Below are 24,951 nucleotides of genomic sequence, written 5' to 3' on the forward strand. Positions count from 1 at the left end.
CTTCCTTTTCCAGGTTGTCCCTTTCTCATTATTACTATCCGGTTATTACTCTCAGTTATTCAATCAATTCTTGGGGAACGCCATTGCCAGTTACGACGGGAGCCTAAAGCAACCAGGCCGGCAGGTCTCACTCTGTCTCCCGTTCTCTGGAGAAGTCTGTGTCAGGTTGGAATATTTATGGTTTGAAGCTCTGATAGGACCTTCGGGTGAAGGAATTCGTGACAAGTTTCCTTTGTGGGGTATTTTGACTATTTATTTGAATTCTAAAATTTTGCTTTATTCATTTTGAGGCTATTCTAAGTTCATTTTATAAAGCTACATTTTCTTGGATGCTTAATTTTTTGCATAGTCTGCTACCCAATCTCAACCGCTCATCTTTTTCCCTCATGTCACCTATCACCCCAACATCAACGGGGCTTCACACTCCCGACATCGTTAGCCAAGCTCCTTTAAGTTCTCACGCTCCATCTCATGGCCTGGCACCCCTTTGCTCCCAGGTTAAAGTCCTAATCAATCAGATCCATCCCATTTTCTATATTCTCCAACCTGTTTATCATTTATTAAAATTATTTTCTATTGATTTCAGAGAGGAGGGGAGATGAGAGAGACAAACATCTATGATGAGAGAGAATCATGGATGGGCTGCCTCTTGCACGTCCCACACTGGGAATGGAGCCTGCAACCCAGGTCTGTGCCCTGAATGGGAATCGAACCATGATCTCCTGGTTCCTAGGTCGATGCTCAACCACTGAGCCAAACCGGCCAGGCTAAGATCTATTACATGGATCAATTAACCCTTCAATCTAAGAGCAAGAGTCCCTTTCCTTGAGGGAGAAGTGAGGATGGCAAGTGTTTTATGCTGTTTGCTGAGGTGTGTGGTCATAGAGGTATGTTATCATGGAGGTGTGTGGTCATGGAGGTGTGTGGTCATGGAGGTGTGTGATTATGGAGGTGTGTGGTCGTGGAGGTGTGTGATTATGGAGGTGTGTGATTATGGAGGTGTGTGGTCGTGGAGGTGTGTGGTCGTGGAGGTGTGTGGTCGTGGAGGTGTGTGGTCATGGAGGTGTGTGATTATGGAGGTGTGTGGTCATGGAGGTGTGTGGTCGTGGAGGTGTGTGGTCATGGAGGTGTGTGGTCATGGAGGTGTGTGATTATGGAGGTGTGTGGTCATGGAGGTGTGTGGTCGTGGAGGTGTGTGGTCATGGAGGTGTGTGGTCATGGAGGTGTGTGATTATGGAGGTGTGTGATTATGGAGGTGTGTGATTATGGAGGTGTGTGGTCGTGGAGGTGTGTGGTCGTGGAGGTGTGTGATTATGGAGGTGTGTGGTCATGGAGAGGTGTGATTATGGAGGTGTGTGGCCGTGGAGGTGTGTGATTATGGAGGTGTGTGGTCATGGAGGTGTGTGATTATGGAGGTGTGTGGCCGTGGAGGTGTGTGGTCGTGGAGGTGTGTGGTCGTGGAGGTGTGTGATTATGGAGGTGGTGATTATGGAGGTGTGTGGCCGTGGAGGTGTGTGATTATGGAGGTGTGTGGCCGTGGAGGTGTGTGGTCGTGGAGGTGTGTGGCCGTGGAGGTGTGTGGTCGTGGAGGTGTGTGATTATGGAGGTGTGTGATCATGGAGGTGTGTGGTCGTGGAGGTGTGTGATTATGGAGGTGTGTGATTATGGAGGTGTGTGGTCGTGGAGGTGTGTGATTATGGAGGTGTGTGATTGTGGAGGTGTGTGATTATGGAGGTGTGTGGTCATGGAGGTGTGTGGTCGTGGAGGTGTGTGATTATGGAGGTGTGTGATTATGGAGGTGTGTGGTCGTGGAGGTGTGTGATTATGGAGGTGTGTGATTGTGGAGGTGTGTGATTATGGAGGTGTGTGGTCGTGGAGGTGTGTGATTATGGAGGTGTGTGATTGTGGAGGTGTGTGATTATGGAGGTGTGTGATTATGGAGGTGTGTGATAATGGAGGTGTGTGGTCATGGAGAGGTGTGATTATGGAGGTGTGTGATTATGGAGGTGTGTGGCCGTGGAGGTGTGTGATTATGGAGGTGTGTGGTCATGGAGGTGTGTGATTATGGAGGTGTGTGGTCATGGAGGTGTGTGATTATGGAGGTGTGTGGTCATGGAGGTGTGTGGTCGTGGAGGTGTGTGGTCGTGGAGGTGTGTGATTATGGAGGTGTGTGGTCATGGAGGTGTGTGATTATGGAGGTGTGTGGCCGTGGAGGTGTGTGGTCGTGGAGGTGTGTGGTCGTGGAGGTGTGTGGCCGTGGAGGTGTGTGATTATGGAGGTGTGTGGTCATGGAGGTGTGTGATTATGGAGGTGTGTGGTCATGGAGAGGTGTGATTATGGAGGTGTGTGGTCATGGAGGTGTGTGATTATGGAGGTGTGTGGTCATGGAGAGGTGTGATTATGGAGGTGTGTGGCCGTGGAGGTGTGTGATTATGGAGGTGTGTGGTCATGGAGGTGTGTGATTATGGAGGTGTGTGGCCGTGGAGGTGTGTGGTCGTGGAGGTGTGTGGTCGTGGAGGTGTGTGGCCGTGGAGGTGTGTGATTATGGAGGTGTGTGGTCATGGAGGTGTGTGATTATGGAGGTGTGTGGCCGTGGAGGTGTGTGGTCGTGGAGGTGTGTGATTATGGAGGTGTGTGGCCGTGGAGGTGTGTGATTATGGAGGTGTGTGGCCGTGGAGGTGTGTGGTCGTGGAGGTGTGTGGCCGTGGAGGTGTGTGGTCGTGGAGGTGTGTGATTATGGAGGTGTGTGATTATGGAGGTGTGTGGTCGTGGAGGTGTGTGATTATGGAGGTGTGTGATTATGGAGGTGTGTGATTATGGAGGTGTGTGGTCATGGAGAGGTGTGATTATGGAGGTGTGTGATTATGGAGGTGTGTGATTATGGAGGTGTGTGATTATGGAGGTGTGTGGTCATGGAGGTGTGTGATTATGGAGGTGTGTGGCCGTGGAGGTGTGTGATTATGGAGGTGTGTGATTATGGAGGTGTGTGGTCATGGAGAGGTGTGATTATGGAGGTGTGTGATTATGGAGGTGTGTGATTATGGAGGTGTGTGGCCGTGGAGGTGTGTGATTATGGAGGTGTGTGGCCGTGGAGGTGTGTGGTCGTGGAGGTGTGTGGTCGTGGAGGTGTGTGGTCGTGGAGGTGTGTGGTCGTGGAGGTGTGTGGTCGTGGAGGTGTGTGGTCGTGGAGGTGTGTGGTCGTGGAGGTGTGTGGTCGTGGAGGTGTGTGATTATGGAGGTGTGTGGTCATGGAGGTGTGTGATTATGGAGGTGTGTGGCCGTGGAGGTGTGTGGTCATGGAGGTGTGTGGCCGTGGAGGTGTGTGATTATGGAGGTGTGTGATCATGGAGGTGTGTGGCCGTGGAGGTGTGTGATTATGGAGGTGTGTGGTCATGGAGGTGTGTGGCCGTGGAGGTGTGTGATTATGGAGGTGTGTGGTCATGGAGGTGTGTGATTATGGAGGTGTGTGATTATGGAGGTGTGTGGCCGTGGAGGTGTGTGGTCATGGAGGTGTGTGGTCGTGGAGGTGTGTGGCCGTGGAGGTGTGTGGTCGTGGAGGTGTGTGGTCGTGGAGGTGTGTGGTCATGGAGGTGTGTGATTATGGAGGTGTGTGATTATGGAGGTGTGTGGTCGTGGAGGTGTGTGGTCTTGGAGGTGTGTGGTCATGGAGGTGTGTGGTCGTGGAGGTGTGTGGCCGTGGAGGTGTGTGATTATGGAGGTGTGTGATTATGGAGGTGTGTGGTCATGGAGGTGTGTGATTATGGAGGTGTGTGGCCGTGGAGGTGTGTGATTATGGAGGTGTGTGGCCGTGGAGGTGTGTGATTATGGAGGTGTGTGGTCGTGGAAGTGTGTGGCCGTGGAGGTGTGTGGCCGTGGAGGTGTGTGGTCGTGGAGGTGTGTGGCCGTGGAGGTGTGTGGTCGTGGAGGTGTGTGGCCGTGGAGGTGTGTGATTATGGAGGTGTGTGATTATGGAGGTGTGTGATTATGGAGGTGTGTGGCCGTGGAGGTGTGTGATTATGGAGGTGTGTGGCCGTGGAGGTGTGTGATTATGGAGGTGTGTGGCCGTGGAGGTGTGTGGTCGTGGAGGTGTGTGGCCATGGAGGTGTGTGATTATGGAGGTGTGTGGTCGTGGAGGTGTGTGATTATGAAGGTGTGTGATTATGGAGGTGTGTGGCCGTGAAGGTGTGTGATTATGGAGGTGTGTGGTCGTGGAGGTGTGTGGCCGTGGAGGTGTGTGGTCGTGGAGGTGTGTGGTCGTGGAGGTGTGTGATTATGGAGGTGTGTGATTATGGAGGTGTGTGGCCGTGGAGTTGTGTGGCCGTGGAGGTGTGTGGTCATGGAGGTGTGTGGTCGTGGAGGTGTGTGGCCGTGGAGGTGTGTGATTATGGAGGTGTGTGGCTGTGGAGGTGTGTGGTCGTGGAGGTGTGTGATTATGGAGGTGTGTGGCCGTGGAGGTGTGTGGCCGTGGAGGTGTGTGATTATGGAGGTGTGTGGTCGTGGAGGTGTGTGGTCGTGGAGGTGTGTGATTATGGAGGTGTGTGGCCGTGGAGGTGTGTGGTCGTGGAGGTGTGTGGCCGTGGAGGTGTGTGGTCGTGGAGGTGTGTGATTATGGAGGTGTGTGGTCGTGGAGGTGTGTGGTCGTGGAGGTGTGTGGTCGTGGAGGTGTGTGATTATGGAGGTGTGTGGCCGTGGAGGTGTGTGGTCGTGGAGGTGTGTGGCCGTGGAGGTGTGTGATTATGGAGGTGTGTGGTCGTGGAGGTGTGTGATTATGGAGGTGTGTGGCCGTGGAGGTGTGTGGTCGTGGAGGTGTGTGATTATGGAGGTGTGTGATTATGGAGGTGTGTGATTATGGAGGTGTGTGGTCATGGAGAGGTGTGATTATGGAGGTGTGTGATTATGGAGGTGTGTGGTCGTGGAGGTGTGTGGCCGTGGAGGTGTGTGATTATGGAGGTGTGTGGTCATGGAGAGGTGTGATTATGGAGGTGTGTGATTATGGAGGTGTGTGATTATGGAGGTGTGTGGTCATGGAGAGGTGTGATTATGGAGGTGTGTGATTATGGAGGTGTGTGGCCGTGGAGGTGTGTGATTATGGAGGTGTGTGGTCATGGAGGTGTGTGATTATGGAGGTGTGTGATTATGGAGGTGTGTGGCCGTGGAGGTGTGTGATTATGGAGGTGTGTGATTATGGAGGTGTGTGGTCATGGAGGTGTGTGATTATGGAGGTGTGTGATTATGGAGGTGTGTGATTATGGAGGTGTGTGGTCGTGGAGGTGTGTGATTATGGAGGTGTGTGATTATGGAGGTGTGTGGCCGTGGAGGTGTGTGATTATGGAGGTGTGTGGTCATGGAAGTGTGTGGCCGTGGAGGTGTGTGATTATGGAGGTGTGTGGCCGTGGAGGTGTGTGATTATGGAGGTGTGTGGTCATGGAGGTGTGTGATTATGGAGGTGTGTGGCCGTGGAGGTGTGTGATTATGGAGGTGTGTGGTCGTGGAGGTGTGTGATTATGGAGGTGTGTGGCCGTGGAGGTGTGTGATTATGGAGGTGTGTGATTATGGAGGTGTGTGGTCGTGGAGGTGTGTGGCCGTGGAGGTGTGTGGTCATGGAGGTGTGTGGTCATGGAGGTGTGTGGTCATGGAGGTGTGTGATTATGGAGGTGTGTGATTATGGAGGTGTGTGATTATGGAGGTGTGTGGCCGTGGAGGTGTGTGATTATGGAGGGTTGTGGTCATGGAGGTGTGTGATTATGGAGGTGTGTGATTATGGAGGTGTGTGGTCGTGGAGGTGTGTGATTATGGAGGTGTGTGGTCGTGGAGGTGTGTGATTATGGAGGTGTGTGATTATGGAGGTGTGTGGCCGTGGAGGTGTGTGGTCGTGGAGGTGTGTGGCCGTGGAGGTGTGTGGTCATGGAGGTGTGTGATTATGGAGGTGTGTGATTATGGAGGTGTGTGATCATGGAGGTGTGTGGCCGTGGAGGTGTGTGATTATGGAGGTGTGTGGTCATGGAGGTGTGTGGCCGTGGAGGTGTGTGGTCGTGGAGGTGTGTGATCATGGAGGTGTGTGATTATGGAGGTGTGTGATTATGGAGGGTTGTGGTCATGGAGGTGTGTGATTATGGAGGTGTGTGATTATGGAGGTGTGTGGTCGTGGAGGTGTGTGATTATGGAGGTGTGTGGTCGTGGAGGTGTGTGATTATGGAGGTGTGTGGTCGTGGAGGTGTGTGGTCGTGGAGGTGTGTGGCCGTGGAGGTGTGTGATTATGGAGGTGTGTGGTCATGGAGGTGTGTGATTATGGAGGTGTGTGATTATGGAGGTGTGTGGCCGTGGAGGTGTGTGGTCATGGAGGTGTGTGGTCGTGGAGGTGTGTGGCCGTGGAGGTGTGTGGTCGTGGAGGTGTGTGGTCGTGGAGGTGTGTGGTCGTGGAGGTGTGTGATCATGGAGGTGTGTGATTATGGAGGTGTGTGGTCGTGGAGGTGTGTGGTCGTGGAGGTGTGTGGTCATGGAGGTGTGTGGTCGTGGAGGTGTGTGGCCGTGGAGGTGTGTGATTATGGAGGTGTGTGATTATGGAGGTGTGTGGTCATGGAGGTGTGTGATTATGGAGGTGTGTGGCCGTGGAGGTGTGTGATTATGGAGGTGTGTGGCCGTGGAGGTGTGTGATTATGGAGGTGTGTGGTCGTGGAAGTGTGTGGCCGTGGAGGTGTGTGGCCGTGGAGGTGTGTGGTCGTGGAGGTGTGTGGCCGTGGAGGTGTGTGGTCGTGGAGGTGTGTGGCCGTGGAGGTGTGTGATTATGGAGGTGTGTGATTATGGAGGTGTGTGATTATGGAGGTGTGTGGCCGTGGAGGTGTGTGATTATGGAGGTGTGTGGCCGTGGAGGTGTGTGGTCGTGGAGGTGTGTGGCCATGGAGGTGTGTGATTATGGAGGTGTGTGATTATGGAGGTGTGTGGTCGTGGAGGTGTGTGGTCGTGGAGGTGTGTGGTCGTGGAGGTGTGTGGTCATGGAGGTGTGTGGTCGTGGAGGTGTGTGGCCGTGGAGGTGTGTGATTATGGAGGTGTGTGATTATGGAGGTGTGTGGTCATGGAGGTGTGTGATTATGGAGGTGTGTGGCCGTGGAGGTGTGTGATTATGGAGGTGTGTGGCCGTGGAGGTGTGTGATTATGGAGGTGTGTGGTCGTGGAAGTGTGTGGCCGTGGAGGTGTGTGGCCGTGGAGGTGTGTGGTCGTGGAGGTGTGTGGCCGTGGAGGTGTGTGGTCGTGGAGGTGTGTGGCCGTGGAGGTGTGTGATTATGGAGGTGTGTGATTATGGAGGTGTGTGATTATGGAGGTGTGTGGCCGTGGAGGTGTGTGATTATGGAGGTGTGTGGCCGTGGAGGTGTGTGATTATGGAGGTGTGTGGCCGTGGAGGTGTGTGGTCGTGGAGGTGTGTGGCCATGGAGGTGTGTGATTATGGAGGTGTGTGGTCGTGGAGGTGTGTGATTATGAAGGTGTGTGATTATGGAGGTGTGTGGCCGTGAAGGTGTGTGATTATGGAGGTGTGTGGTCGTGGAGGTGTGTGGCCGTGGAGGTGTGTGGTCGTGGAGGTGTGTGGTCGTGGAGGTGTGTGATTATGGAGGTGTGTGATTATGGAGGTGTGTGGCCGTGGAGGTGTGTGGCCGTGGAGGTGTGTGGTCATGGAGGTGTGTGGTCGTGGAGGTGTGTGGCCGTGGAGGTGTGTGATTATGGAGGTGTGTGGCTGTGGAGGTGTGTGGTCGTGGAGGTGTGTGATTATGGAGGTGTGTGGCCGTGGAGGTGTGTGGTCGTGGAGGTGTGTGGTCATGGAGGTGTGTGGCCGTGGAGGTGTGTGATTATGGAGGTGTGTGGTCGTGGAGGTGTGTGGTCGTGGAGGTGTGTGATTATGGAGGTGTGTGGCCGTGGAGGTGTGTGGTCGTGGAGGTGTGTGGCCGTGGAGGTGTGTGGTCGTGGAGGTGTGTGATTATGGAGGTGTGTGGTCGTGGAGGTGTGTGGTCGTGGAGGTGTGTGGTCGTGGAGGTGTGTGATTATGGAGGTGTGTGGCCGTGGAGGTGTGTGGTCGTGGAGGTGTGTGATTATGGAGGTGTGTGATTATGGAGGTGTGTGATTATGGAGGTGTGTGGCCGTGGAGGTGTGTGGTCGTGGAGGTGTGTGGCCGTGGAGGTGTGTGATTATGGAGGTGTGTGGTCGTGGAGGTGTGTGATTATGGAGGTGTGTGGCCGTGGAGGTGTGTGGTCGTGGAGGTGTGTGATTATGGAGGTGTGTGATTATGGAGGTGTGTGATTATGGAGGTGTGTGGTCATGGAGAGGTGTGATTATGGAGGTGTGTGATTATGGAGGTGTGTGGTCGTGGAGGTGTGTGGCCGTGGACGTGTGTGATTATGGAGGTGTGTGATTATGGAGGTGTGTGATTATGGAGGTGTGTGGCCGTGGAGGTGTGTGATTATGGAGGTGTGTGGTCATGGAGAGGTGTGATTATGGAGGTGTGTGATTATGGAGGTGTGTGATTATGGAGGTGTGTGGTCATGGAGAGGTGTGATTATGGAGGTGTGTGATTATGGAGGTGTGTGGCCGTGGAGGTGTGTGATTATGGAGGTGTGTGGTCATGGAGGTGTGTGATTATGGAGGTGTGTGATTATGGAGGTGTGTGGCCGTGGAGGTGTGTGATTATGGAGGTGTGTGATTATGGAGGTGTGTGGTCATGGAGGTGTGTGATTATGGAGGTGTGTGATTATGGAGGTGTGTGATTATGGAGGTGTGTGGTCGTGGAGGTGTGTGATTATGGAGGTGTGTGATTATGGAGGTGTGTGGCCGTGGAGGTGTGTGATTATGAAGGTGTGTGGTCATGGAGGTGTGTGATTATGGAGGTGTGTGGCCGTGGAGGTGTGTGATTATGGAGGTGTGTGGCCGTGGAAGTGTGTGGCCGTGGAGGTGTGTGGCCGTGGAGGTGTGTGGTCGTGGAGGTGTGTGGCCGTGGAGGTGTGTGGTCGTGGAGGTGTGTGGCCGTGGAGGTGTGTGATTATGGAGGTGTGTGATTATGGAGGTGTGTGATTATGGAGGTGTGTGGCCGTGGAGGTGTGTGATTATGGAGGTGTGTGGCCGTGGAGGTGTGTGATTATGGAGGTGTGTGGCCGTGGAGGTGTGTGGTCGTGGAGGTGTGTGGCCATGGAGGTGTGTGATTATGGAGGTGTGTGGTCGTGGAGGTGTGTGATTATGAAGGTGTGTGATTATGGAGGTGTGTGGCCGTGAAGGTGTGTGATTATGGAGGTGTGTGGTCGTGTAGGTGTGTGGCCGTGGAGGTGTGTGGTCGTGGAGGTGTGTGGTCGTGGAGGTGTGTGATTATGGAGGTGTGTGATTATGGAGGTGTGTGGCCGTGGAGGTGTGTGGCCGTGGAGGTGTGTGGTCGTGGAGGTGTGTGGTCGTGGAGGTGTGTGGCCGTGGAGGTGTGTGATTATGGAGGTGTGTGGCTGTGGAGGTGTGTGGTCGTGGAGGTGTGTGATTATGGAGGTGTGTGGCCGTGGAGGTGTGTGGTCATGGAGGTGTGTGGTCATGGAGGTGTGTGGCCGTGGAGGTGTGTGATTATGGAGGTGTGTGGTCGTGGAGGTGTGTGGTCGTGGAGGTGTGTGATTATGGAGGTGTGTGGCCGTGGAGGTGTGTGGTCGTGGAGGTGTGTGGCCGTGGAGGTGTGTGGTCGTGGAGGTGTGTGATTATGGAGGTGTGTGGTCGTGGAGGTGTGTGGTCGTGGAGGTGTGTGGTCGTGGAGGTGTGTGATTATGGAGGTGTGTGGCCGTGGAGGTATGTGGTCGTGGAGGTGTGTGGCCGTGGAGGTGTGTGATTATGGAGGTGTGTGGTCGTGGAGGTGTGTGATTATGGAGGTGTGTGGCCGTGGAGGTGTGTGGTCGTGGAGGTGTGTGGCCGTGGAGGTGTGTGATTATGGAGGTGTGTGGTCGTGGAGGTGTGTGATTATGGAGGTGTGTGGCCGTGGAGGTGTGTGGTCGTGGAGGTGTGTGATTATGGAGGTGTGTGATTATGGAGGTGTGTGATTATGGAGGTGTGTGGTCATGGAGAGGTGTGATTATGGAGGTGTGTGATTATGGAGGTGTGTGGTCGTGGAGGTGTGTGGCCGTGGAGGTGTGTGATTATGGAGGTGTGTGGTCATGGAGAGGTGTGATTATGGAGGTGTGTGATTATGGAGGTGTGTGGCCGTGGAGGTGTGTGATTATGGAGGTGTGTGGCCATGGAGGTGTGTGATTATGGAGGTGTGTGATTATGGAGGTGTGTGGCCGTGGAGGTGTGTGATTATGGAGGTGTGTGATTATGGAGGTGTGTGGCCGTGGAGGTGTGTGATTATGGAGGTGTGTGGTCATGGAGGTGTGTGATTATGGAGGTGTGTGGCCGTGGAGGTGTGTGGTGGTGGAGGTGTGTGGTCGTGGAGGTGTGTGATTATGGAGGTGTGTGATTATGGAGGTGTGTGGTCGTGGAGGTGTGTGATTATGGAGGTGTGTGATTATGGAGGTGTGTGGCCGTGGAGGTGTGTGATTATGGAGGTGTGTGGTCATGGAAGTGTGTGGCCGTGGAGGTGTGTGATTATGGAGGTGTGTGGCCGTGGAGGTGTGTGATTATGGAGGTGTGTGGTCATGGAGGTGTGTGATTATGGAGGTGTGTGGCCGTGGAGGTGTGTGATTATGGAGGTGTGTGGTCGTGGAGGTGTGTGATTATGGAGGTGTGTGGCCGTGGAGGTGTGTGATTATGGAGGTGTGTGATTATGGAGGTGTGTGGTCGTGGAGGTGTGTGGCCGTGGAGGTGTGTGGTCATGGAGGTGTGTGTTCATGGAGGTGTGTGGTCATGGAGGTGTGTGATTATGGAGGTGTGTGATTATGGAGGTGTGTGATTATGGAGGTGTGTGGCCGTGGAGGTGTGTGATTATGGAGGGTTGTGGTCATGGAGGTGTGTGATTATGGAGGTGTGTGATTATGGAGGTGTGTGGTCGTGGAGGTGTGTGGCCGTGGAGGTGTGTGGTCATGGAGGTGTGTGGTCATGGAGGTGTGTGGTCATGGAGGTGTGTGGTCATGGAGGTGTGTGATTATGGAGGTGTGTGGTCATGGAGGTGTGTGGCCATGGAGGTGTGTGATTATGGAGGTGTGTGGCCGTGGAGGTGTGTGATTATGGAGGTGTGTGGTCGTGGAGGTGTGTGATTATGGAGGTGTGTGGTCATGGAGGTGTGTGATTATGGAGGTGTGTGGTCATGGAGGTGTGTGATTATGGAGGTGTGTGATTATGGAGGTGTGTGATTATGGAGGTGTGTGGTCATGGAGGTGTGTGATTATGGAGGTGTGTGATTATGGAGGTGTGTTGTCATGGAGGTGTGTGATTATGGAGGTGTGTGGCCGTGGAGGTGTGTGATTATGGAGGTGTGTGATTATGGAGGTGTGTGGCCGTGGAGGTGTGTGGTCATGGAGGTGTGTGGTCATGGAGGTGTGTGGCCGTGGAGGTGTGTGATTATGGAGGTGTGTGGTCATGGAGAGGTGTGATTATGGAGGTGTGTGATTATGGAGGTGTGTGGTCATGGAGGTGTGTGATTATGGAGGTGTGTGGTCATGGAGGTGTGTGATTATGGAGGTGTGTGGTCGTGGAGGTGTGTGGTCATGGAGGTGTGTGGCCGTGGAGGTGTGTGGTCGTGGAGGTGTGTGGTCATGGAGGTGTGTGGCCGTGGAGGTGTGTGATTATGGAGGTGTGTGGTCATGGAGGTGTGTGATTATGGAGGTGTGTGATTATGGAGGTGTGTGGTCATGGAGAGGTGTGATTATGGAGGTGTGTGATTATGGAGGTGTGTGATTATGGAGGTGTGTGGCCGTGGAGGTGTGTGATTATGGAGGTGTGTGATTATGGAGGTGTGTGGCCGTGGAGGTGTGTGGTCATGGAGGTGTGTGGTCATGGAGGTGTGTGGCCGTGGAGGTGTGTGATTATGGAGGTGTGTGGTCATGGAGAGGTGTGATTATGGAGGTGTGTGATTATGGAGGTGTGTGGTCATGGAGGTGTGTGATTATGGAGGTGTGTGGTCATGGAGGTGTGTGATTATGGAGGTGTGTGGCCGTGGAGGTGTGTGATTATGGAGGTGTGTGATTTTGGAGGTGTGTGGTCATGGAGAGGTGTGATTATGGAGGTGTGTGATTATGGAGGTGTGTGATTATGGAGGTGTGTGGCCGTGGAGGTGTGTGATTATGGAGGTGTGTGGTCATGGAGAGGTGTGATTATGGAGGTGTGTGATTATGGAGGTGTGTGGCCGTGGAGGTGTGTGATTATGGAGGTGTGTGGCCGTGGAGGTGTGTGGTCGTGGAGGTGTGTGGTCGTGGAGGTGTGTGGTCGTGGAGGTGTGTGGTTGTGGAGGTGTGTGGTCGTGGAGGTGTGTGGTCGTGGAGGTGTGTGGTCGTGGAGGTGTGTGGTCGTGGAGGTGTGTGATTATGGAGGTGTGTGGTCATGGAGGTGTGTGATTATGGAGGTGTGTGATTATGGAGGTGTGTGGTCATGGAGGTGTGTGATTATGGAGGTGTGTGGCCGTGGAGGTGTGTGGTCGTGGAGGTGTGTGATTATGGAGGTGTGTGATTATGGAGGTGTGTGGCCGTGGAGGTGTGTGGTCGTGGAGGTGTGTGGCCGTGGAGGTGTGTGGTCATGGAGGTGTGTGATTATGGAGGTGTGTGATTATGGAGGTGTGTGATCATGGAGGTGTGTGTTTGGAGGTGTGTGATTATGGAGGTGTGTGGTCATGGAGGTGTGTGGCCGTGGAGGTGTGTGATTATGGAGGTGTGTGGTCATGGAGGTGTGTGGCCGTGGAGGTGTGTGATTATGGAGGTGTGTGGTCATGGAGGTGTGTGATTATGGAGGTGTGTGATTATGGAGGTGTGTGGCCGTGGAGGTGTGTGGTCATGGAGGTGTGTGGTCGTGGAGGTGTGTGGCCGTGGAGGTGTGTGGTCGTGGAGGTGTGTGGTCGTGGAGGTGTGTGGTCATGGAGGTGTGTGATTATGGAGGTGTGTGATTATGGAGGTGTGTGGTCGTGGAGGTGTGTGGTCGTGGAGGTGTGTGGTCATGGAGGTGTGTGGTCGTGGAGGTGTGTGGCCGTGGAGGTGTGTGATTATGGAGGTGTGTGATTATGGAGGTGTGTGGTCATGGAGGTGTGTGATTATGGAGGTGTGTGGCCGTGGAGGTGTGTGATTATGGAGGTGTGTGGCCGTGGAGGTGTGTGATTATGGAGGTGTGTGGTCGTGGAGGTGTGTGGCCGTGGAGGTGTGTGGCCGTGGAGGTGTGTGGTCGTGGAGGTGTGTGGCCGTGGAGGTGTGTGGTCGTGGAGGTGTGTGACCGTGGAGGTGTGTGATTATGGAGGTGTGTGATTATGGAGGTGTGTGATTATGGAGGTGTGTGGCCGTGGAGGTGTGTGATTATGGAGGTGTGTGGCCGTGGAGGTGTGTGATTATGGAGGTGTGTGGCCGTGGAGGTGTGTGGTCGTGGAGGTGTGTGGCCATGGAGGTGTGTGATTATGGAGGTGTGTGGCCGTGGAGGTGTGTGATTATGGAGGTGTGTGGCCGTGGAGGTGTGTGATTATGGAGGTGTGTGGCCGTGGAGGTGTGTGGTCATGGAGGTGTGTGGCCGTGGAGGTGTGTGATTATGGAGGTGTGTGGCCGTGGAGGTGTGTGATTATGGAGGTGTGTGGTCATGGAGGTGTGTGATTATGGAGGTGTGTGGCCGTGGAGGTGTGTGATTATGGAGGTGTGTGGTCGTGGACGTGTGTGATTATGGAGGTGTGTGATTATGGAGGTGTGTGGTCGTGGAGGTGTGTGGCCGTGGAGGTGTGTGGTCATGGAGGTGTGTGGTCATGGAGGTGTGTGGTCATGGAGGTGTGTGATTATGGAGGTGTGTGATTATGGAGGTGTGTGATTATGGAGGTGTGTGGCCGTGGAGGTGTGTGATTATGGAGGGTTGTGGTCATGGAGGTGTGTGATTATGGAGGTGTGTGATTATGGAGGTGTGTGGTCGTGGAGGTGTGTGGCCGTGGAGGTGTGTGGTCATGGAGGTGTGTGGTCATGGAGGTGTGTGGTCATGGAGGTGTGTGGTCATGGAGGTGTGTGATTATGGAGGTGTGTGGTCATGGAGGTGTGTGGCCATGGATGTGTGTGATTATGGAGGTGTGTGGCCGTGGAGGTGTGTGATTATGGAGGTGTGTGGTCGTGGAGGTGTGTGATTATGGAGGTGTGTGGTCATGGAGGTGTGTGATTATGGAGGTGTGTGGTCATGGAGGTGTGTGATTATGGAGGTGTGTGATTATGGAGGTGTGTGATTATGGAGGTGTGTGGTCATGGAGGTGTGTGATTATGGAGGTGTGTGATTATGGAGGTGTGTGATTATGGAGGTGTGTGATTATGGAGGTGTGTGGTCATGGAGGTGTGTGATTATGGAGGTGTGTGGCCGTGGAGGTGTGTGATTATGGAGGTGTGTGATTATGGAGGTGTGTGGTCGTGGAGGTGTGTGATTATGGAGGTGTGTGATTATGGAGGTGTGTGGCCGTGGAGGTGTGTGGTCATGGAGAGGTGTGTGGTCATGGAGGTGTGTGGCCGTGGAGGTGTGTGGTCGTGGAGGTGTGTGGCCGTGGAGGTGTGTGGTCGTGGAGGTGTGTGGTCGTGGAGGTGTGTGATTATGGAGGTGTGTGGCCATGGAGGTGTGTGATTATGGAGGTGTGTGGTCGTGGAGGTGTGTGATTATGGAGGTGTGTGATTATGGAGGTGTGTGGCCGTGGAGGTGTGTGATTATGGAGGTGTGTGGTCGTGGAGGTGTGTGATTATGGAGGTGTGTGATTATGGAGGTGTGTGATTATGGAGGTGTGTGATTATGGAGGTGTGTGGTCGTGGAGGTGTGTGGCCGTGGAGGTGTGTGGTCATGGAGGTGTGTGATTATGGAGGTGTGTGATTATGGAGGTGTGTGATTATGGAGGTGTGTGATTATGGAGGTGTGTGGTCGTGGAGGTGTGTGGCCGTGGAGGTGTGTGGTCATGGAGGTGTGTGATTATGGAGGTGTGTGATTATGGAGGTGTGTGGCCGTGGAGGTGTGTGGTCATGGAGGTGTGTGGTCATGGAGGTGTGTGGCCGTGGAGGTGTGTGATTATGGAGGTGTGTGGTCATGGAGAGGTGTGATTATGGAGGTGTGTGATTATGGAGGTGTGTGGTCATTGAGGTGTGTGATTATGGAGGTGTGTGGTCATGGAGGTGTGTGATTATGGAGGTGTGTGGCCGTGGAGGTGTGTGATTATGGAAGTGTGTGGCCGTGGAGGTGTGTGATTATGGAGAGGTGTGATTATGGAGGTGTGTGATTATGGAGGTGTGTGATTATGGAGGTGTGTGGCCGTGGAGGTGTGTGATTATGGAGGTGTGTGATTATGGAAGTGTGTGGCCGTGGAGGTGTGTGGTCATGGAGAGGTGTGATTATGGAGGTGTGTGATTATGGAGGTGTGTGATTATGGAAGTGTGTGGCCGTGGAGGTGTGTGATTATGGAGGTGTGTGATTATGGAAGTGTGTGGCCGTGGAGGTGTGTGGTCATGGAGAGGTGTGATTATGGAGGTGTGTGATTATGGAGGTGTGTGATTATGGAGGTGTGTGGCCGTGGAGGTGTGTGATTATGGAGGTGTGTGATTATGGAGGTGTGTGGCCGTGGAGGTGTGTGATTATGGAGGTGTGTGATTATGGAAGTGTGTGGCCGTGGAGGTGTGTGGTCATGGAGAGGTGTGATTATGGAGGTGTGTGATTATGGAAGTGTGTGGCCGTGGAGGTGTGTGGTCATGGAGAGGTGTGATTATGGAGGTGTGTGATTATGGAGGTGTGTGATTATGGAGGTGTGTGGCCGTGGAGGTGTGTGATTATGGAGGTGTGTGGTCATGGAGAGGTGTGATTATGGAGGTGTGTGATTATGGAGGTGTGTGGCCGTGGAGGTGTGTGATTATGGAGGTGTGTGGCCGTGGAGGTGTGTGGTCGTGGAGGTGTGTGGTCGTGGAGGTGTGTGGTCGTGGAGGTGTGTGGTCGTGGAGGTGTGTGGTCGTGGAGGTGGGTGGTCGTGGAGGTGTGTGGTCGTGGAGGTGTGTGATTATGGAGGTGTGTGGTCATGGAGGTGTGTGATTATGGAGGTGTGTGATTATGGAGGTGTGTGGTCATGGAGAGGTGTGATTATGGAGGTGTGTGGTCATGGAGGTGTGTGATTATGGAGGTGTGTGGCCGTGGAGGTGTGTGGTCGTGGAGGTGTGTGATTATGGAGGTGTGTGATTATGGAGGTGTGTGGCCGTGGAGGTGTGTGGTCGTGGAGGTGTGTGGCCGTGGAGGTGTGTGGTCATGGAGGTGTGTGATTATGGAGGTGTGTGATTATGGAGGTGTGTGATCATGGAGGTGTGTGGCCGTGGAGGTGTGTGATTATGGAGGTGTGTGGTCATGGAGGTGTGTGGCCGTGGAGGTGTGTGATTATGGAGGTGTGTGGTCATGGAGGTGTGTGGCCGTGGAGGTGTGTGATTATGGAGGTGTGTGGTCATGGAGGTGTGTGATTATGGAGGTGTGTGATTATGGAGGTGTGTGGCCGTGGAGGTGTGTGGTCATGGAGGTGTGTGGTCGTGGAGGTGTGTGGCCGTGGAGGTGTGTGGTCGTGGAGGTGTGTGGTCGTGGAGGTGTGTGGTCATGGAGGTGTGTGATTATGGAGGTGTGTGATTATGGAGGTGTGTGGTCGTGGAGGTGTGTGGTCGTGGAGGTGTGTGGTCATGGAGTTGTGTGGTCGTGGAGGTGTGTGGCCGTGGAGGTGTGTGATTATGGAGGTGTGTGATTATGGAGGTGTGTGGTCATGGAGGTGTGTGATTATGGAGGTGTGTGGCCGTGGAGGTGTGTGATTATGGAGGTGTGTGGCCGTGGAGGTGTGTGATTATGGAGGTGTGTGGTCGTGGAAGTGTGTGGCCGTGGAGGTGTGTGGCCGTGGAGGTGTGTGGTCGTGGAGGTGTGTGATTATGGAGGTGTGTGGTCGTGGAGGTGTGTGATTATGGAGGTGTGTGGTCGTGGAGGTGTGTGGTCATGGAGGTGTGTGATTATGGAGGTGTGTGATTATGGAGGTGTGTGATCATGGAGGTGTGTGGCCGTGGAGGTGTGTGATTATGGAGGTGTGTGGTCATGGAGGTGTGTGGCCGTGGAGGTGTGTGATTATGGAGGTGTGTGGTCATGGAGGTGTGTGGCCGTGGAGGTGTGTGATTATGGAGGTGTGTGGTCATGGAGGTGTGTGATTATGGAGGTGTGTGATTATGGAGGTGTGTGGCCGTGGAGGTGTGTGGTCATGGAGGTGTGTGGTCGTGGAGGTGTGTGGCCGTGGAGGTGTGTGGTCGTGGAGGTGTGTGGTCGTGGAGGTGTGTGGTCATGGAGGTGTGTGATTATGGAGGTGTGTGATTATGGAGGTGTGTGGTCGTGGAGGTGTGTGGTCGTGGAGGTGTGTGGTCATGGAGGTGTGTGGTCGTGGAGGTGTGTGGCCGTGGAGGTGTGTGATTATGGAGGTGTGTGATTATGGAGGTGTGTGGTCATGGAGGTGTGTGATTATGGAGGTGTGTGGCCGTGGAGGTGTGTGATTATGGAGGTGTGTGGCCGTGGAGGTGTGTGATTATGGAGGTGTGTGGTCGTGGAGGTGTGTGGCCGTGGAGGTGTGTGGCCGTGGAGGTGTGTGGTCGTGGAGGTGTGTGGCCGTGGAGGTGTGTGGTCGTGGAGGTGTGTGGCCGTGGAGGTGTGTGATTATGGAGGTGTGTGATTATGGAGGTGTGTGGCCGTGGAGGTGTGTGATTATGGAGGTGTGTGGCCGTGGAGGTGTGTGGTCGTGGAGGTGTGTGGCCATGGAGGTGTGTGATTATGGAGGTGTGTGGCCGTGGAGGTGTGTGATTATGGAGGTGTGTGGCCGTGGAGGTGTGTGATTATGGAGGTGTGTGGCCGTGGAGGTGTGTGGTCGTGGAGGTGTGTGGTGGTGGAGGTGTGTGGTCGTGGAGGTGTGTGATTATGAAGGTGTGTGATTATGGAGGTGTGTGGCCGTGAAGGTGTGTGATTATGGAGGTGTGTGGTCGTGGAGGTGCGTGGCCGTGGAGGTGTGTGGTCGTGGAGGTGTGAGGTCGTGGAGGTGTGTGATTATGGAGGTGTGTGATTATGGAGGTGTGTGGCCGTGGAGGTGTGTGGTCGTGGAGGTGTGTGATTATGGAGGTGTGTGGCCGTGGAGGTGTGTGGCCGTGGAGGTGTGTGGTCATGGAGGTGTGTGGTCGTGGAGGTGTGTGGCCGTGGAGGTGTGTGATTATGGAGGTGTGTGGCTGTGGAGGTGTGTGGTCGTGGAGGTGTGTGATTATGGAGGTGTGTGGCCGTGGAGGTGTGTGGTCATGGAGGTGTGTGGTCATGGAGGTGTGTGGCCGTGGAGGTGTGTGATTATGGAGGTGTGTGGTCGTGGAGGTGTGTGGTCGTGGAGGTGTGTGATTATGGAGGTGTGTGGCCGTGGAGGTGTGTGGCCGTGGAGGTGTGTGGTCATGGAGGTGTGTGGTCGTGGAGGTGTGTGGCCGTGGAGGTGTGTGATTATGGAGGTGTGTGGCCGTGGAGGTGTGTGGTCGTGGAGGTGTGTGATTATGGAGGTGTGTGGTCGTGGAGGTGTGTGGTCGTGGAGGTGTGTGATTATGGAGGTGTGTGGCCGTGGAGGTGTGTGGTCGTGGAGGTGTTTGGCCGTGGAGGTGTGTGGTCATGGAGAGGTGTGTGGTCATGGAGGTGTGTGGCCGTGGAGGTGTGTGGTCGTGGAGGTGTGTGGCCGTGGAGGTGTGTGGTCGTGGAGGTGTGTGGTCGTGGAGGTGTGTGATTATGGAGGTGTGTGGCCATGGAGGTGTGTGATTATGGAGGTGTGTGGTCGTGGAGGTGTGTGATTATGGAGGTGTGTGATTATGGAGGTGTGTGGCCGTGGAGGTGTGTGATTATGGAGGTGTGTGGTCGTGGAGGTGTGTGATTATGGAGGTGTGTGATTATGGAGGTGTGTGATTATGGAGGTGTGTGATTATGGAGGTGTGTGGCCGTGGAGGTGTGTGATTATGGAGGTGTGTGGTCATGGAGGTGTGTGGTCATGGAGGTGTGTGATTATGGAGGTGTGTGGTCATGGAGGTGTGTGATTATGGAGGTGTGTGGCCGTGGAGGTGTGTGATTATGGAGGTGTGTGGCCGTGGAGGTGTGTGATTATGGAGGTGTGTGGTCATGGAGGTGTGTGATTATGGAGGTGTGTGGCCGTGGAGGTGTGTGGTCGTGGAGGTGTGTGGTCGTGGAGGTGTGTGATTATGGAGGTGTGTGGTCGTGGAGGTGTGTGATTATGGAGGTGTGTGATTATGGAGGTGTGTGGCCGTGGAGGTGTGTGATTATGGAGGTGTGTGGTCATGGAGGTGTGTGGCCGTGGAGGTGTGTGATTATGGAGGTGTGTGGCCGTGGAGGTGTGTGATTATGGAGGTGTGTGGTCATGGAGGTGTGTGATTATGGAGGTGTGTGGCCGTGGAGGTGTGATTATGGAGGTGTGTGGTCGTGGACGTGTGTGATTATGGAGGTGTGTGATTATGGAGGTGTGTGGTCGTGGAGGTGTGTGGCCGTGGAGGTGTGTGGTCATGGAGGTGTGTGGTCATGGAGGTGTGTGGTCATGGAGGTGTGTGATTATGGAGGTGTGTGATTATGGAGGTGTGTGATTATGGAGGTGTGTGGCCGTGGAGGTGTGTGATTATGGAGGGTTGTGGTCATGGAGGTGTGTGATTATGGAGGTGTGTGATTATGGAGGTGTGTGGTCGTGGAGGTGTGTGGCCGTGGAGGTGTGTGGTCATGGAGGTGTGTGGTCATGGAGGTGTGTGGTCATGGAGGTGTGTGGTCATGGAGGTGTGTGATTATGGAGGTGTGTGGTCATGGAGGTGTGTGGCCATGGAGGTGTGTGATTATGGAGGTGTGTGGCCGTGGAGGTGTGTGATTATGGAGGTGTGTGGTCGTGGAGGTGTGTGATTATGGAGGTGTGTGATCATGGAGGTGTGTGATTATGGAGGTGTGTGGTCATGGAGGTGTGTGATTATGGAGGTGTGTGGTCATGGAGGTGTGTGATTATGGAGGTGTGTGATCATGGAGGTGTGTGATTATGGAGGTGTGTGGTCATGGAGGTGTGTGATTATGGAGGTGTGTGATTATGGAGGTGTGTGATTATGGAGGTGTGTGATTATGGAGGTGTGTGGTCATGGAGGTGTGTGATTATGGAGGTGTGTGGCCGTGGAGGTGTGTGATTATGGAGGTGTGTGATTATGGAGGTGTGTGGTCGTGGAAATGTGTGATTATGGAGGTGTGTGATTATGGAGGTGTGTGGCCGTGGAGGTGTGTGGTCATGGAGAGGTGTGTGGTCATGGAGGTGTGTGGCCGTGGAGGTGTGTGGTCGTGGAGGTGTGTGGCCGTGGAGGTGTGTGGTCGTGGAGGTGTGTGGTCGTGGAGGTGTGTGATTATGGAGGTGTGTGGCCATGGAGGTGTGTGATTATGGAGGTGTGTGGTCGTGGAGGTGTGTGATTATGGAGGTGTGTGATTATGGAGGTGTGTGGCCGTGGAGGTGTGTGATTATGGAGGTGTGTGGTCGTGGAGGTGTGTGATTATGGAGGTGTGTGATTATGGAGGTGTGTGATTATGGAGGTGTGTGATTATGGAGGTGTGTGGTCGTGGAGGTGTGTGGCCGTGGAGGTGTGTGGTCATGGAGGTGTGTGATTATGGAGGTGTGTGATTATGGAGGTGTGTGATTATGGAGGTGTGTGATTATGGAGGTGTGTGGTCGTGGAGGTGTGTGGCCGTGGAGGTGTGTGGTCATGGAGGTGTGTGATTATGGAGGTGTGTGGCCGTGGAGGTGTGTGATTATGGAGGTGTGTGATTATGGAGGTGTGTGGCCGTGGAGGTGTGTGATTATGGAGGTGTGTGATTATGGAGGTGTGTGGTCGTGGAGGTGTGTGGCCGTGGAGGTGTGTGGTCATGGAGGTGTGTGGCCGTGGAGGTGTGTGGTCGTGGAGGTGTGTGGCCGTGGAGGTGTGTGATTATGGAGGTGTGTGATTATGGAGGTGTGTGGTCGTGGAGGTGTGTGGTCGTGGAGGTGTGTGGTCGTGGAGGTGTGTGGCCGTGGAGGTGTGTGGTCGTGGAGGTGTGTGGCCGTGGAGGTGTGTGGTTATGGAGGTGTGTGGTCATGGAGGTGTGTGATTATGGAGGTGTGTGATTATGGAGGTTTGTGATTATGGAGGTGTGTGGCCGTGGAGGTGTGTGATTATGGAGGTGTGTGGTCATGGAGGTGTGTGATTATGGAGGTGTGTGATTATGGAGGTGTGTGGTCATGGAGGTGTGTGATTATGGAGGTGTGTGATTATGGAGGTGTGTGATTATGGAGGTGTGTGGTCGTGGAGGTGTGTGATTATGGAGGTGTGTGATTATGGAGGTGTGTGATTATGGAGGTGTGTGGTCGTGGAGGTGTGTGATTATGGAGGTGTGTGATTATGGAGGTGTGTGATTATGGAGGTGTGTGGTCGTGGAGGTGTGTGATTATGGAGGTGTGTGGCCGTGGAGGTGTGTGGTCATGGAGGTGTGTGATTATGGAGGTGTGTGATTATGGAGGTGTGTGATTATGGAGGTGTGTGGCCGTGGAGGTGTGTGATTATGGAGGTGTGTGATTATGGAAGTGTGTGATTATGGAGGTGTGTGGTCATGGAGGTGTGTGATTATGGAGGTGTGTGGTCATGGAGGTGTGTGATTATGGAGGTGTGTGATCATGGAGGTGTGTGGCCGTGGAGGTGTGTGATTATGGAGGTGTGTGATTATGGAGGTGTGTGATTATGGAGGTGTGTGATTATGGAGGTGTGTGGTCGTGGAGGTGTGTGATTATGGAGGTGTGTGATTATGGAGGTGTGTGATTATGGAGGTGTGTGGTCGTGGAGGTGTGTGATTATGGAGGTGTGTGGCCGTGGAGGTGTGTGGTCATGGAGGTGTGTGATCATGGAGGTGTGTGATTATGGAGGTGTGTGATTATGGAGGTGTGTGGTCATGGAGGTGTGTGATCATGGAGGTGTGTGATTATGGAGGTGTGTGATTATGGAGGTGTGTGGTCGTGGAGGTGTGTGGTCATGGAGGTGTGTGGCCGTGGAGGTGTGTGATTATGGAGGTGTGTGGTCATGGAGGTGTGTGATTATGGAGGTGTGTGGCCGTGGAGGTGTGATTATGGAGGTGTGTGGTCGTGGACGTGTGTGATTATGGAGGTGTGTGATTATGGAGGTGTGTGGTCGTGGAGGTGTGTGGCCGTGGAGGTGTGTGGTCATGGAGGTGTGTGGTCATGGAGGTGTGTGGTCATGGAGGTGTGTGATTATGGAGGTGTGTGATTATGGAGGTGTGTGATTATGGAGGTGTGTGGCCGTGGAGGTGTGTGATTATGGAGGGTTGTGGTCATGGAGGTGTGTGATTATGGAGGTGTGTGATTATGGAGGTGTGTGGCCGTGGAGGTGTGTGGCCGTGGAGGTGTGTGGTCATGGAGGTGTGTGGTCATGGAGGTGTGTGGTCATGGAGGTGTGTGGTCATGGAGGTGTGTGATTATGGAGGTGTGTGGTCATGGAGGTGTGTGGCCATGGAGGTGTGTGATTATGGAGGTGTGTGGCCGTGGAGGTGTGTGATTATGGAGGTGTGTGGCCGTGGAGGTGTGTGGTCATGGAGGTGTGTGGTCATGGAGGTGTGTGATTATGGAGGTGTGTGGTCATGGAGGTGTGTGGCCGTGGAGGTGTGTGATTATGGAGGTGTGTGGTCGTGTAGGTGTGTGATTATGGATGTGTGTGATTATGGAGGTGTGTGGCCATGGAGGTGTGTGATTATGGAGGTGTGTGGCCGTGGAGGTGTGTGATTATGGAGGTGTGTGGTCGTGGAGGTGTGTGATTATGGAGGTGTGTGGTCATGGAGGTGTGTGATTATGGAGGTGTGTGGTCATGGAGGTGTGTGATTATGGAGGTGTGTGATCATGGAGGTGTGTGATTATGGAGGTGTGTGGTCATGGAGGTGTGTGATTATGGAGGTGTGTGATTATGGAGGTGTGTGATTATGGAGGTGTGTGATTATGGAGGTGTGTGGTCATGGAGGTGTGTGATTATGGAGGTGTGTGGCCGTGGAGGTGTGTGATTATGGAGGTGTGTGATTATGGAGGTGTGTGGTCGTGGAAATGTGTGATTATGGAGGTGTGTGATTATGGAGGTGTGTGGCCGTGGAGGTGTGTGGTCATGGAGAGGTGTGTGGTCATGGAGGTGTGTGGCCGTGGAGGTGTGTGGTCGTGGAGGTGTGTGGCCGTGGAGGTGTGTGGTCGTGGAGGTGTGTGGTCGTGGAGGTGTGTGATTATGGAGGTGTGTGGCCATGGAGGTGTGTGATTATGGAGGTGTGTGGTCGTGGAGGTGTGTGATTATGGAGGTGTGTGATTATGGAGGTGTGTTGCCGTGGAGGTGTGTGATTATGGAGGTGTGTGGTCGTGGAGGTGTGTGATTATGGAGGTGTGTGATTATGGAGGTGTGTGATTATGGAGGTGTGTGATTATGGAGGTGTGTGGTCGTGGAGGTGTGTGGCCGTGGAGGTGTGTGGTCATGGAGGTGTGTGATTATGGAGGTGTGTGATTATGGAGGTGTGTGATTATGGAGGTGTGTGATTATGGAGGTGTGTGGTCGTGGAGGTGTGTGGCCGTGGAGGTGTGTGGTCATGGAGGTGTGTGATTATGGAGGTGTGTGGCCGTGGAGGTGTGTGATTATGGAGGTGTGTGATTATGGAGGTGTGTGGCCGTGGAGGTGTGTGATTATGGAGGTGTGTGATTATGGAGGTGTGTGGTCGTGGAGGTGTGTGGCCGTGGAGGTGTGTGGTCATGGAGGTGTGTGGCCGTGGAGGTGTGTGGTCGTGGAGGTGTGTGGCCGTGGAGGTGTGTGATTATGGAGGTGTGTGATTATGGAGGTGTGTGGTCGTGGAGGTGTGTGGTCGTGGAGGTGTGTGGTCGTGGAGGTGTGTGGCCGTGGAGGTGTGTGGTCGTGGAGGTGTGTGGCCGTGGAGGTGTGTGGTTATGGAGGTGTGTGGTCATGGAGGTGTGTGATTATGGAGGTGTGTGATTATGGAGGTTTGTGATTATGGAGGTGTGTGGCCGTGGAGGTGTGTGATTATGGAGGTGTGTGGTCATGGAGGTGTGTGATTATGGAGGTGTGTGATTATGGAGGTGTGTGGTCATGGAGGTGTGTGATTATGGAGGTGTGTGATTATGGAGGTGTGTGATTATGGAGGTGTGTGGTCGTGGAGGTGTGTGATTATGGAGGTGTGTGATTATGGAGGTGTGTGATTATGGAGGTGTGTGGTCGTGGAGGTGTGTGATTATGGAGGTGTGTGATTATGGAGGTGTGTGATTATGGAGGTGTGTGGTCGTGGAGGTGTGTGATTATGGAGGTGTGTGATTATGGAGGTGTGTGATTATGGAGGTGTGTGGTCGTGGAGGTGTGTGATTATGGAGGTGTGTGATTATGGAGGTGTGTGATTATGGAGGTGTGTGGTCGTGGAGGTGTGTGATTATGGAGGTGTGTGATTATGGAGGTGTGTGATTATGGAGGTGTGTGATTATGGAGGTGTGTGATTATGGAGGTGTGTGATTATGGAGGTGTGTGGTCGTGGAGGTGTGTGATTATGGAGGTGTGTGATTATGGAGGTGTGTGATTATGGAGGTGTGTGGTCGTGGAGGTGTGTGATTATGGAGGTGTGTGATTATGGAGGTGTGTGATTATGGAGGTGTGTGGTCGTGGAGGTGTGTGATTATGGAGGTGTGTGATTATGGAGGTGTGTGATTATGGAGGTGTGTGGTCGTGGAGGTGTGTGATTATGGAGGTGTGTGGCCGTGGA

Source organism: Myotis nattereri (assembly GCF_964212035.1).
Source record: "Myotis nattereri genome assembly, chromosome: 5".
Lineage (NCBI taxonomy): Eukaryota > Metazoa > Chordata > Mammalia > Chiroptera > Vespertilionidae > Myotis > Myotis nattereri.